The sequence below is a fragment of the Opisthocomus hoazin genome, chromosome 2 (assembly GCF_030867145.1).
Source record: "Opisthocomus hoazin isolate bOpiHoa1 chromosome 2, bOpiHoa1.hap1, whole genome shotgun sequence".
NCBI classification, from domain to species: Eukaryota; Metazoa; Chordata; class Aves; order Opisthocomiformes; family Opisthocomidae; genus Opisthocomus; species Opisthocomus hoazin.
The window spans coordinates 79,338,950-79,353,925 of NC_134415.1; the positions used below are offsets into that span (position 1 = coordinate 79,338,950).

Sequence of the window (14,976 nt, forward strand, 5' to 3'; positions counted from 1 at the left end):
AGCAGGAGTCTGCAACGGGTCATCCCTCTGAAGCACCCATTGGTTATCAGGGGAGCCTGGTCAGATACAGGCATCTCAGGTTAGGTTGGCTGTTCTCAGACTTTTCCCATTGATTTTAATGAATTACAGGCTTATGGAAATACATGTGTATATATATATATATATATATATATATGCAGAAAGCTTTTCATTATAGCTATTCCCATTCTCACTTCTGCTCTTTCCCAAGAGTCTCTTCTTTCCTTTCTTCCTTATTCCACCTAATTTTTTCTCCTTTTCCTCCTCTTCACGTCTATCTTTCTTCCTCCCTATACTTTCTCCACTGCAACTCACCACCTTCCACGTGTTCACCACACTCACTCTTTCTTCCACCCAGCTGCAGGTCCTTCTCACAGGGAGGGAGTGATGGGGAAGGCAGGACCTGCTCACCCCCCAAGCACCTGGCAGCCACGAATGCAGGTAATGAGATTAGTTCAGCAGATAAGAAAGCAATTGAATTAATGTCCTGCTATAACCCTCCTAAACGCAGGCAAGATGGAAGCTAAATTTCTGCTTTCATCATAACTAACTGACAGTTGCTCTCTGCAAGGTGCTTCTTAGCTTCAGTTAAACAGCAAGAGAGAATGAAACATTAGCTTGTAATAACTGATAAAGCGGGGACAACAAACGGGCAGAGGGTCCAAAAGGGCGGGAGCCGTTTTTAGCGAAAGCCTTTTCTCGGGCTGCCTGCTGGTTTCTGTGCCAGCCTGCACAGGGACAGGCCAACGCAGGTCCCCGCGCCCGCTGCCCTCCGGATGCCTTCCGTCTGCCTTCCTCCGGTGCATAAGGATCTGCTCTTGGCTTCCTTCGTGTATCAAGCGCAGCGGAGCAGCGTGCTGTAGCAAGCGATACGAAAGCGAGCGTGGCTCGGCCGCAAGCTGCTGGGGGGACACAGGCAAGCGTCGAAGCACAGGAGGAGAAAAGGCAACCTCAGAAAATTCAGGGCTATTTGCAAAATAAAAGGGCATACGTGTGTGTATACATGCTTATTTTCTAGGATGTTTCATTTTACAGTGTAAAAGGACAATGTATAACCGCTTACAAGTTAATATGCTTATATTAACATTTTTGAAGAAGTGTAACAGTATAACCCTATAAAGTATTACAGGGTACTGAAATATTTTGCTGCCGTTGAAAAGTTACAGGTCCAAGCAGCACAAGCCAATATCTGATTAAGGTGCACAATGCTAGGACTTGCTGATCTGTATGTTGAATATCCCAACAGAGGCGATGCTCTGCAAGACCTTCTCTGTCACAAGACGAATACTCCTGAAACGCACCATGGCTTTATTCTTTGCTCGATGTTCCCACGACACCACGAGTAGCAGGTAGTGCATAGCATGAACTGCAGAAGTATAGGTTCTGCAGCTGGACTCAGCTCCTCTGTGTAAATAGCTCATGTTTGATTTAGTCCTTGCCAGTAAACTAGAGTGACAACCGAAACAGTTTCTATGACAAACAACCACTCTTGGTCCTAACTCCCGAATGAGTTCAGGGCAGAAGATGGACACTGTGTGACCCGCGAACCCCCAGACGGAAAGAACCTGGGGTGGGGGGGTAGCTTGAGCTTGAAATTAACATTTTGCTCTAGGATTACTATTATCTCTTCTGTTACTGTGTCCAGAGAAGGCTCCTTCTAAAGCTAGGAGTGAATGTGTTGTGCTGGTCCACGTACAACTTCTTAAGCTTATATGCAAAATACTATAAAGCTTAAAAGGTTCTCAGGGCATCTGAGACGGCAGTACAAAATACAGTGCCTTAGATACACCCAATAAAAGCAGGTAGATAAAGGAAGAAAAAAGGCCCATGCCATGGGCCTGTGATGGGGTTACTCCCCAGTAGCTACTAGCCAAGGTAAGAGCCAGCCCAAAACTGGTGTAGCTCCAGAAGTCTGCAGCTCGCCTGCAGTTCAACTACAGGAAAGGGGTAACAATCACCTTCTCAAGCATCATGTTGAACCACATTTTATGATTTGTTTGCCTTGTAATCACACTCCCAACATTTGTTATTGGAACCAAAACTTTTGCCTGAACCTTACCGAGTTGGTTTTTTTTGCATTTGCTGCAGAACTTCTTGGTTGCTGGGGAACAAGGTGGTCAAGAGCAAAACCAGTGTGCTGGGTGACTGCTTTCACATCTAAAACCATCTGCCTGCTGGTGCTAACATGGGGAGCCCAGAGACTTACAGAGACTCAGCAAAAGGGCTCTCGCCTTGCTAGCCACAAGTTTTGAGGAAGGACATCCTTGTGACATGGCCAAAAAAAAGGTCCCTTCTGAAAGAAGCAGCTGATACAGGGTCATCCCCTAGTCTGTCGTGTGCTCTTCCTCTCCTTTCCTAACTTCTGACAAGTCACATGTCTGCAACTTATTAACAGGTTTTGTTTAAATCTTCAGTAAATAAAATTTAAAGGGTAAGACAACTCTCACTATCTAGGCTTAACCATTAAAGCAAAAGATTTACATCCTGAAAATGAGATTATCCATTTCTTTCCCCCTTACATATAGCATTGGGATTAGAAGCTAGCACATTTCTAAAGTTTTCCTTATTCATATGCGAGCTTATACGAGCGACTCTGACTGTGCATATTCTCCATCCATCAAAATTGCCTGAAGACTGTCAGAACACACAGCTCGAGGCACTTTCAGACCACCATTCCCCTTACAAATGTGTTCACCTCTACTCAGTAATACGCTCTGACTGAGGACTCTGGCCCCCGGGAACACGCTTGCAAACATCATACAAACCTGGGATTAGCTGCAAGGTTTTTCTTTAAGTCTTGCTCCTCTTTTTTTCCTTGAGATAGTCCAATTATGAAGTACTTGTCTCTGATGACAGGGAAATCATCTAAGAGGCTTCTTAGGCTATTGTAGTACCCGATGAGCTGACCTCTGAGGGCATGCTGGGACACACGCTGATTCAGCCTAAAAAAGTATAATTTAAATATGTAGTGTTGTGCAGGGCATCATCTGTCCAGATAAATTCTGCCTTTGTTGAGCTTAATCTTTTTTTGTATGGACATCTTTGGCATCTTCTACATCAAAATTTACAAGCTATTATTCTTCTGTACTGTGACAACCAGCGGGATAAAAATTGCAAAAGTGGCATTTAAGAACGAAGGTAAATTTTAGATTTAATGCTTTTCATTACACAGATGTCTTTACAATGCCTGAGAAATGTCTGCAAGTTACTACAGCAAACACTTTGTGGTAGTGATTGATACTTGCTTTACAATAAGGAAGCAGAAGCAGGAAGGAGCTAAGTGAGATAAAGAGTTAATTGCAGAACTGGGAATTAGACAGCATGACCCTGAGTCAGATTTCATCGTCACTGAGCCGCCCTGAAACTCCGCTCCAGCCCCTGGTGCAAACTGCCTCCAGACCCATCGGTCTGGCCTTACCTACACACTTGATAAGCTGCACCTGGGTTAAAGGTAGTCTGCACCTGCAGCATCACACAACACCACATCATTTGCAAACCATGGCTTGCCGGAATAGCTGCCCTGCTTGCAGCTTGCTCCTTGCCATGCTCTTTCCCAAGGCTGCTCGCATGCACCTCTGCATACCTGGGCGTATGAGGAGAAGACAGACCTGGATGCTGGCCACAGGCTGGGTTCTCACCCAGGCTTTTGACAGAGTGGATCTGGAACATACAGCTCTTAGGTGGCTTCATAATAGGCTATGCACTCCAGCAGAAAGGTGACACATAAACTAGCCTAGTGCAGTATATCGAGTAAAGTCTGTTTCTCAGTGAAAGTAGACTAGAAATAGTCCATTTCCTTATTCGTTTTTCCTTCCTTTTTGGCGTGTGTTCTCAGTCTCATGATACTGTGTGCACAACAAAGGTCCCAGAAATGTAAACTTGCCTGAGAATAAAAACCATAAAATACTGAACATTGACATGTGAACACAGATTTAAAAAAAAAGAATATCAAGTCCAACTGTTTGAACCTCTGGTTTCTCCCAAGATGTCTAACAAACTAGATTGAATTCACAGGATAGTACATCCCACTCATTCATTTTCTGATCTACTGCACATTATCTTCACTACAATTTATCGCTCATGTCAGTGACATTTATGTGGTATTTCTGCTGAAATACCAAGAAAGTGTTGGTGTTGTGTGTCTCTACTTAGCATCCATCATCAAACCAAGTGGCATATTTCCGACTCACCCAGCAACATGGCTTGTGCTGCCTGTAATGTTATCCCACTAAACCACTGAAAATGTTCTTTTCCTTAGCTTGCAAAATGGCTTACAGGTATGTTCATAATATTCTGTATACAAAGTCCGTAAGTTCGTATTATCCATGTGAAAAAGATGCCCTTAGAGCAAGAGTTATGTTTAAAACATGATGTGTTTGTATGGAAATGTCTACATGAGATCTATATTAAACATATACTAGACATACAGTAAACATCTATACCAGGTATACTTACTTATGGCAATACTCAACAATAATGTCTCTTGAGTTTCAGAACTTCATCCTATAATGAGACAATATTTTTTTCTTAGTATCATGTAGGACTTGCATGTACTGTGACTATAACAAAGCCAAAACACTTGTAATATTTTCTATTAATATAATTCTAAAAACCCCTCCGGATCATGTACAGTATTACAAATATCTAAACTATGGAATTCCAAAACTGTAAGGACGCTAAACATCAAGAAACATTTCAACTAGTATTGCCAGACCCAGTAAACATTCAAGGCAATCTTGTAAATAAATTCAGAATTATTTTATTCAAGTCTAGTTCATATGATTTTGTTCACAAATTCTGTAATATTTCCCCAAAGAGCCTGCAGCTAGCAGTTATTTCCTCATGCACTCATATAGCCTACTGAGCTGGTAAGAAGGTTATGAGTACATTAAACTACATAATTTATGCTGACTATTTCAAAAAGAGAAGAGCCGTTAAGGGTTTGTGTGGAAGGAGTTTGATTTTACTACCTGGTAAATTCTTAAAAGTCATGCCTAGCCTGTAACATATTCAGCACAAGTTACAGAATCACAAGCAGTTTAATACAGGATCCATGTTCTCTCCTTTACACATTGGATAAAGAGGAATTTGCAAAAGGCAAAATCTATACCCATCATGGTATCTTTACAATTCGTATTTTTTTATGACTCTCACATCTTCCTCTAACGTTAAAAAAACCCAAAACTGCTAGAAATATTTATTAAAGGAGCCTTCCTCATAGTCCGTCTCTAGCCAGGGCTACTGCTGAATGCTTCACATGTAAAAGCCCAGAATAGTTCTGCGCCTAACGAAATAACTACAGCCAGAATTTACCTCCTTACCTAGGCTGGCAATGGTTTAGGAGCAATGCCTGTTGGTGTCCACAACCTTTAGTTAGCCACGTGTCTGCAGACTGCTGCTGCTTTCCACAAACCTCCGCCACGAGCCTTGCAGCCGTGCCCATGGGAGACCACGGGGAGACGGCGCAGTGGAAGAAGGTTCCCTTGAGTCTCCCACCGTTGCCAGTGGAGCCAGGCCACCATCTGCAGCCCTGCGCCCGGCCCGCATACCCTGGCCACATCCCAGCCTCCTCCCGTCTGCTGGGGTTTCCACACCTGCCACCGGGTCATCTTTCTCCTAGAAGTAACCACAGAGTAAGTACAATGCTAACTCTAAGCTACCACTTCGCCTACATGCCAAAGCCTGAGTCCCTTTCAAAAACGCTGAGGGGCCTCCTGATGTATTTACAGGGGTTTGCAGTCTGCTGCCCTGCGCTTCTCTCTTTCGAATGAAGGTGTTCAGCATCATATCTCAGGGGCCCTGTTTCTCCAGCTGAATGGAAATGAAAGCTTCTGGAGGCCTAAAAAGGGAGCAAAGGCATGGGAGTTGAGAAGAATCACCTCTCAGAAGCTAAACTAATAACAACCATCTGAACTACTCAAATAACTTCTCTAGATTAGACATAGCTTCTCCAATGACATTCAGTTTACTCGTTGCTTGTATGAAACAGATATAAATACATTGGATCTTGTGGGTCATCTGCAAGAGATGAGATGAGCTCTGGGGACAGTCTCCCAGTCTACATATCTTTAATTTCAGTGCAAATGAAAGAAATAGTGACAAAATAAAAAAAATAATGTACCTCCTTGTACTGGCATTATGGCAGTAACAGGAACCATGAGGCTGCCGGGGCTAAGCTGGGCACGTTGAATGCCTTTTTATTTATATCTTCGAAGCACAGGTTGTTCAATTAGCACAGCGTTTTCAGTGCTTGACTTCCAGCTGATCAGCGTTCATTGTTATAAAAAAATTACTCTAACTGGGTCTTGCCAGTACCTTGTTAGTACACAGTACCCCATGTAAAAGCCAGGGAATGGGGCCAAGGAATGAGTAAGTAGGCATTCAAGCGCTGAGACCAAGCTCTGTTCTGCCAGAGGACCAAAATCGTGTTTGATGCCTGTACCCTGGCTCACTTATTATTTCTCATAATTTTGCAATGTTTTCACCTGCAAACTCACTGATGTTTAGAAACTCCTACGAGATACCTGGATTTCCTCCTTCAAATAACAGGTTATCTCCATGAGGTTTGACCAGTCTCAGACCTCTAATTCACACGAAGAACCAGGGCATCTGGGAACGTGCCCTGACAGTCAAGAGGCCACCACTGTATTCCATCATGGTAGAGGCCCAGGGTAATTTAAAGCAGGTAGTGCTTGGGATTCACGTGTGTACCAGACTGACCTCTACCCAGTGGAGGTGAAGTCCATAATACCTTTTAACGGTACAGAGTAAACCTGGAGAACGCGCAGGAGAAAATTAAGGGGCCAATGTGGCTGCTTGCAGCAGCTGATCCTCTGTTTCACTCCCAGACACTGAATTTCTTCCACTTGCTGAACTGCTCTGACTTGTTAGCCTTATATTTCCTTCCTAAAATATCATGAATATCAATTCTGTGCTTGGTCTCGTAAAGACTGACAGTTCTTCCTACTAAATCAATGCAGATTTGCAATTCTGTATGCTTTCATTTACCCTAGCTTTATGATATAATAATTCACTGGGTTCATTGAAAGTCACAGAAAAAAAACATTTCTCATTGAGCACAGGCATAATGAAACTGTAGCAGCAACAGAGTCAGAGACAGCACCCGATTTATAAATCAGACAACATTCTCAACATTCAATCAGCTGCGAATGAAATATGAATATTCCCAGATATTCATATTTTCAAATGTGTACAAATAATTGTATATCTATCTCACTTGTCTGGAAAATCAGTTTGCCTCCCCACAAACACAAAAACTACACTCAGGCTCCCACACTGCCTGTGTAAGTCTCAGTGGCTCCTGGTAGGAAGGAACCTCAGAAATGTCTTCTTATTTATGTAAAAACAAGCCTAACTTTCAAGTAGGAACAAGTGGTACTTTTCTAAGTTCTTGAAGTCATATTTCAAAGGTGGCGCAGGCACTTTGCAATCCAGTTTTCTTTGTTTTTCCATATCAGTTGCAGGGGGCTAAAAAAGCATGCTAATTCCCCTGCAAGCCAAGGAGAACTATTGTCTTTTGCATATAGTGGGAAAGGGAAAGATCAAAATGGGGCAAAAAGCACCATGTTTTGAGAGTTGAGTTCCTTCTACTAAGTACTAGCTTGGCTTGGGTTAGTGCCAGCTTGCAGATGGGTCTACCGCAGAACATCTTTGCTCTGCTGTAGCAGAAAATGGACTTCTTACCCAGAGGGCAGTTCCTCCCGCTTTAATACAACCTATATTAAAAAAACAGCAGTGAGCAACTTCCTGAGAAGTAAATGGGCAGTGACATTTCTGAAACGAGGACATAGTTCCTGACAAATACTTCAGCCTATAGAGAGTCAGTACGGAGAAAGTGGGCACTGAGGTTACGAATATATCAGAGTTTGCCATTCTGAAGGTCCTAGACCAGTATCAAATGGGCTGGCCTGCATGAGGGCTTATTGCATGGTGAGATTGGGTTGGTTAAGCCTGTACCCTTCATGGCACAGCCCATAGGTTTTGGTTAGCAACCATCCAGATCAGGGTGGATGCTGCAGAGCACACAGCTCCCTCAGCATCACGCAACCAGCTCTTCTTCACATGGACGGAAGGGAGATGCCACGGGCCTTGGCCTGTGTTGGGTCTGCAACCATACCACCCGCGGCACTGGTGGGTCCCTCCGCATGGACACAGCCTGTGACATCCTGCAGCCATCTCCCTTTCCTATAGAAGGAGGTTATACAAGATTTTTTCCAATTTTACATGTAAATCTAGAACAACAAATCCATGACCTCCTTATCATTGCCTCTGTTGGTTGTATTAATTGTCATCTGTGTTTGATTAGTTAGCTGATATCCACTGAATGTAAATCAGCAAAAACTGATCCAGAATGGGTGCAGCAGCAATTAAATGATTTACAGAGGATAGGAGACATCTGAAAACAAAAAATACAGTCGCTGCCATTCTGTGGAAAAGAAACCTTTCAGTATTTAGGCAGTAAAAGAGCTCCGAATGTTGGGCAGACCAATCCTTTTCAACTAGCTGATGAAGAGCTATTTCCAGAGTAAGACTACTCATGGCTATCAGCACAGACACACAACACCAGCGCTTTGTATGGCAGCGCAGAGGATCGATTTGGGAAACAACCCAAGGTTGCTCAGTTCCATGAGGATTTCAGTGCTGCAGAGACTGATGAGAAACGAAGACTGGGAATCTCAGACTTCTCTGTGAGAGGGTATGGAAACCAGCCTCTGGGATGGACTAGACCGTGGCCAGCCCTGGGAGACTGCACAGCTGTCCATCCAGCTGCCAACGCCCGGGTGCCCACCAAGAAGCTGCAGAGTGCAGCAGCTCCCTGGGACACGGCCCACACACTGCCGAAAGCTGCATGAGATCGGTGGTGCGAAGGGTTCCTGCTCTAGAAGCAAGCAGGAGGCTCTGGCCACACGGCACTGAGCTTTCTTCTGGTGGACCGTCAGGATACCAGTTTGTTTGGGCCAATGGATGTCAGCTGTATGGTGCAGAATCACTGTCCTGCTCGTGTCGGGGCAGGATACAAACCATGTAGTAGTGAAAGAAGTTTGTTCTGGTGCAGTTGGAAGTCTCTAGTGTGAGTCTTGGCCCTGGGAGCTCCCTTACATTCATCTCCAGCGTAAGGGAAGAAAGTATATAGGACACTACTCTAGGAATGGCAATTCATGCTCCGGAGCTTGCAAATCACAGCTGCATGAGATGTCTTTCCCTCCCTTCCCCATGCTGCAGCTCTGAGTGACCCAAAATGAGACAACGGGGAGTCATGACAACGTCTATTTTTCATTTGTAAACTCAGAAAGAAACTGGTCTCACACAGGAGATGTTTTAGCCTCTTTCTCTTCACTAGTTCAACCCATCTCTAACAACTTTTGAACTCTCTGACTAATTTTAAATACATTTGACGTAAGAACAGATGTCTCAAGGGTATAAAGCTCCTTCCAGTTTTGCAAAATCAGCATTCAGCTAGTGAGGAGAACCCCGCGCTCCAGGAAAAGGCAACAGAGATTGACCCCCAGCTATTTTGCTTGGCCTGCTCAGCTCCCCAGAGGCAGCATCCACCTGGGCTCGCAGCTGGGGCAGCTACGCAGCAAAACATGGGCACTGCCCATACACAGGAATGAGCTGAGGATACGGCCTGGTGGCAAGGGACTGAGCACGGTGAGCGCTAGGGGTGCAAGAGGGGCCTGAGCGGGGATGGATGGGGTGTCCTAAGGAACATGGAAAGAGGTGTCAATATAAGCACAGAGAAGGCAAGACAAGCCCTAAAGAATCTCTATTTGCTTATGAATTCAACATCGCATATGAGGTCGCTTAGCTCGTGTGTAATGCAGCTGTCTCTGGAAGAGACACAACAGCTGCTTGAGAAAATGCATCACAGAGCCCTACGATGATTTAGCATGTATGAAGCAAGGGCAGCTCCTGAGCACCATATCTTAAACACAGGATGAAAAAAGCAAGCCAAATGTAAGACAAGGAACAGTAATGGCTTGTTAACCCTAGCAGGTAGCTTTTGAACCAACATTGTGGCATCAGGCTGAAATGAGTGTTTCCCATTGGAAACAGTGTTGACCACACTTCTGTTTTCAGAAGACAGGATGAATGAAAGCAGCAGGAACTGATTCCCAGAAGAATGCATATTTCAAGGTCAGGTTGTGATTGCTAGCCTTACTGCATGCCACAGGCTATAAGATTTCACTTGTGCCTTTTGAATCCAATTCATCTCCAACCTCTTTCAGTCCTCTCTTGAGGTATATTTTTAGCTATGCTCCATCACTTACCCAGCTAATAGACTTTAAATAAAACACTGATGTGACACCATTTATTTTTATGTCATATGCTAATACACAATCACTGCAGTTCCTGCAGTCATCAGTGATGCTGTTCCAAGTGTTGCGCAGGACTACCATCCAATTATGCTTATAAGTAGAACTAACAGATACACACTTTGGGCGAAGTCAGACAAAACTCATTACTAGTCCATTGTAAGGAAGAAGATGCTGCTAACCTTTATGTCCAGGGGACTGGGAGGCTGGACCAAGTAACAAAAGAAGGCTTGCTGAACAGCTGCCAAAAGTGCGTTTTTCTGAATGATCTGACAGGCCAGGAGAACTTGCATATTCCTTATTCCAGATGGACACCAGAGCTAAGGAGAGGGAAAAGAACGTGTCAGGCATTTCACCTGCCATTTGAAAGGCCAGTTTCTTTACAGACATCACGCTCTGTCTTGTACTACTTCAGCAGCTTAATTTAATTAAAGGAGGGGTAAGGGAGAGCATTCTATTATATTTGTATGCGTTGTTATCATTGAAACGTGACTGAATGTAGAGATCAAGGAAACCTTTCGTTCATTTGTATTTAGTGAGTTAAATTCTCAGCTCTACTCTGTAGAGCAGGACGGTGCCAGACAGTGCAGCCAAGTGCAAACAGGCTGCGAAAGGCATAGACACCAAATAAAACATACTTGTTTCTCCCTGGCATATTTTTAACTATATGCCACCCTGCTGCAGAGTACAGGTCATGACTGAGTTGATGGCAGGAAGGAGACTTTGTGGAGAGTTTTAAAGAAGAAATCCCCATAGTGTGGCACTGTGGGATACTGGTTTTATACACTCATACAAAAAGGAAAGGACTAAGTATGCAAAACAGCATTGAAGACTAAGGGCATTCTCTTTCATTACAGGATTCTCGATGCCAAATATTGGTACTATGTGTGCATACAGCCATACACAGGCACCTTGCTTTATTTAGCAGAGTTCCTCAGACTAAACTCTGCTGATTTAAAGAGTTTCATCACAGTAAGCCTCCCTGGATTAGGTCACATTAACAATCAAATTTTCAGTGCAATTTTATGAAGTTAATTATAAAACAGTAGACTAAATCACATTATTTTTCAGAGAAAGACAAACTATAGAGAAGTTTATAGTGTCTAGTAAACACATGACTGAGGCCCTTTTATATTCTAGCAAATAAATAATAACATAATACATATTTTTTGCTGATTCTGTAAATTAAATTGTTCACCTGCATAACACCATCTCTTGTACGGAAACTAAACTTTTCAATATGACTGCCAATTTCTTGGATGCTTAATGGTAAGCTAGATGGAATGTATCTGGAACGAAAGCAGAACTATCTATGAACATAGAGCATGACAGAGAAAGAAGCCAAACTGAGGATGAAAATAGTGATAAATTCAGAAATACTTTTTGTTTCTTTCCCCAGTTAAATTTAGAACACATAACAGAATGGGTCAGTCTAGTCCCTAATGACTTTACGATGTTGCTTTAGTTTTCAGAAGTAGTTTTGTAAGAAAAAGAATATATCCTATGTTCCTAATGTGTTTTTTGGTGCTGCTGTACTGTCTTCTGGCCTCTGCTATCCGTCACTGCCCCAGTTCAATTAGGAGCTGAAGATGCATTCCGTGTTGCTTGCAATTGCTACAATTGTTTGGAACAGCCCAATTTTCACAGCAGCCTAAAGTGTATGCAAGTGACTAGGATGCAAACAACAGCACGGGACTGGAGGTGGTACACGTAGAGGTCGGAAGGGAGCCCTGCCTCCCATGTTAGCCATAGGGAATGACTGACAGGATGCTCTCCCTGAATATAGTAAGATAATTCACAGGTTATTTGCTTTCTTCCTCCTAAACCTCACTATAAAATACACACAAACCAGTGTATTTATGTGTGTGTATAAATGCACATATTTACCAACTCTTTAAAGAGTAAATCAAGGCAACTGTAAAATCTGCTTGTTCCAGTCACTTTCCTCAGGGGAAAAGAGAAGATAAAAAATAGCCTTTTCCTTGTGCAGACATTGGGTCTAGTAGTCACTGAGTTGAAAAACAAAGATCAAAGATGCCACTTCGTGAAGTGCGGTATAACTCTAGGAGAATAAGCTTTCTTCATGCTCAGAATAAGGACTTTATTCACAACAGTTTTCAAGGTCCCATTTTGCTACCTATGGGGGTTGGGGAAATCACTTTCAGGCCAGCCCCGTTAGGCGTCCTTCACTTTGAAAGAAAATGCACTTTAGATCCAAAATTGCCAGCATTCCACACAAATCTGGTGTCTCCCCACTTCCACTGCTCAACAGCTTTGAATTAGCGTTATGCTGTCCCAGACTTTACATAAAAATGAAACAAATCATGCAGCATTTTATATTTTCTGCCTGAATAATGTTATGTATTTTACACACTAATCTTTTCGTGGCTTATATACAAGCCTAAACAGACTAAAGGCTTGATCCCCTCCAATCGAAAGAGATTATGTCCTGTGAAACTCAAAAAAAGTTTAGTCTACCTGTCATCTTCCAGGAGAGGTGTAATGAATATTGGTGGGAGGTGGTCTGCTTTCTCCCTGTGAGATGCAGATTCAAAGAGCACGGGCCTCAGGTACAAATGGAACTCCCCAAATCCTGCTTCCATTGCAAAAGCCTTATGTAACCTAGAAACAAAACCACATGGATACATCTAAAAAATGAACTTTCTGACTGCCGTAAGCAATGCACACCTAGAAACCTGCATCCATCAGGTTCATTTCAATGAGACATCTGCATTCAACTTAAAACATTTCTTGGTGTCTGAAATAGTATGGTGGATACGAAGCAAGCGTTGTACCCAGATAGCTGATGGTTGCTTACTATCGCCCATTCGATTGACACAGACAGCGCTTACAAAGGACAATAAGTTGTGAGGCTACAATGTCATAAGGGAAAATCAAGGGATATATGTTAACTGTTCCTATTTAGAAAGGACTGCATTTGTCAGAGAGATGAAGAATATTATTTTAGATTAGAAATTGAGAAGAGGACTGACTGCCAGAGAGGAAGCTTCAATAGACAAGCAGAGCTCGTACACACTACTACTATTAAAATAGTGACTTCATAACTTCAGAAACGTTTATTCTAGAAGCCCCCAGCACAACACAACCCCAATACTACCTCTCCTATCTAACAAATTATAAGGGCAGTCCATCAGCAGACAGTAAACACACGGTCTAAGTACAACCACCAGCTCAGGAAATCTTTAAATCACCAAGGGTCAGAAGTTGGGCACTGTCCTGGTTTTTGTGTTCCCTCCCTATGGATCCATCACTGCACTCCTTCAGACACAAGACCAGAGAAACACTGATCTGGCCTGTGATAGCTCTTCTCATGTAGTGTAAGAAGATGCTAAATAGAAAGATTTTGACTTTTTGATGCAGACTGCAAAGGAATAAGATAGGCCCTTGCTTCCTCCTAACATGAAAGGCAGGTGTTTTATCAGTCAAGAAATCAGGTCACAGAGAAGACATGTTGTGAGAATGTGATAAACACACAAATAGGACCTAGAAGACACAGCCCTTAGTCATTTAGAATCAGGTAGCATTCCCTGCCTGCAAAGTAAGAGAAAGAAAAGCAGAGGAGACAAACTAGTATATGAAAGACCCCATGAGCATCAATCAATAAACATATGGAGCACAGCCAAAATCAAATCAAAGGTCTTGAAACAAAGAGCTCTGTGTAATTATTATAAAAGTTGCTTTCTTCGCTGACCAGTAGAGATACATTAATAGCCTGTACAAAACAGACATCGGCACACAAATCAGCCTATTATTACTGTGTAAAGGCGAAAAACAGACAAAAAGAAAAGATACTAAAAAGGTGACTGTGTCAAACAAAAACAGACAGAAGCAAAATTCAGACTAAAGCTGCACTGTCTAGCTCTACTATTCTACCAAAGCACGTCCCTTTTCATCAGACAGTAGAAGATGAATACGGAGAAAACAAGGACTGAGGAACACTGAGGAACAAAGAGAAGCGACAAGGGCCAGAAGGAACAGTACACACAACATAAACGTGTACTTTCAGATGTGAATGACTTTTCACTCCAGGAATGGAAAGAGCCAAATAATGGGAGTTAATTATGGCAGGTCGTCCCCAAAAGTCTGATAGAAGGAATCCACAAATGTAGGTGGACTCACTTCACTTTACTCTGCATAGCAGGAAAAAAGGTTACTAACCTTTCTGATGTTTCAGTCTGAATCTGAGCCTGTAACAGTTCACATTATAATGAACTGTGCACTTCATCACATCAAAAGAAGATGTAAAAATAGTACATCAAAATGTCACATTAAATAAACTATATAGGTTTATTCTGGTGTTTAGACTGACTTAACCATCTTCTACTAAATGAAGATAACGTTCTGCTTAATGGTCTTACATATGCATCATGAGGTCTTACATTTTGTCATAACTTTCCACTGAATTCACACCCTGGAAAATTACAATTTACTGCTGTTTTTCAGGGATTTCTAAGTATATCACCTCAAATGAGTATGCCCTTTTAGCCCTGTTCCTGAAAGAAATGCAGCCATGTGATGCTCCGGTCTGCCCATCTGTTTCCTCTGGATAACTTTTAAATCAGTTGGTAAATATTAATGAAATCTGACACAGAGACAGGGC

At 42.7% G+C, this 14,976-nt stretch overlaps 1 protein-coding gene across 1 annotated transcript in view; it reads right to left on the reverse strand.

Annotated features, from left to right (window-relative positions):
• Positions 1 to 14,976, reverse strand: part of CCDC162 (coiled-coil domain containing 162) — an 80,740-nt gene that overhangs the window by 26,367 nt on the left and 39,397 nt on the right. Inside the window, exons 17-19 of the mRNA XM_075414245.1 lie at positions 4,474 to 4,521; positions 3,602 to 3,901; positions 2,784 to 2,960 (exon numbers count right to left, since the gene is read on the reverse strand). The gene's annotated coding sequence lies outside the window, so the exon portion shown is untranslated. The remainder of the gene's footprint in view (positions 1 to 2,783; positions 2,961 to 3,601; positions 3,902 to 4,473; positions 4,522 to 14,976) is intronic.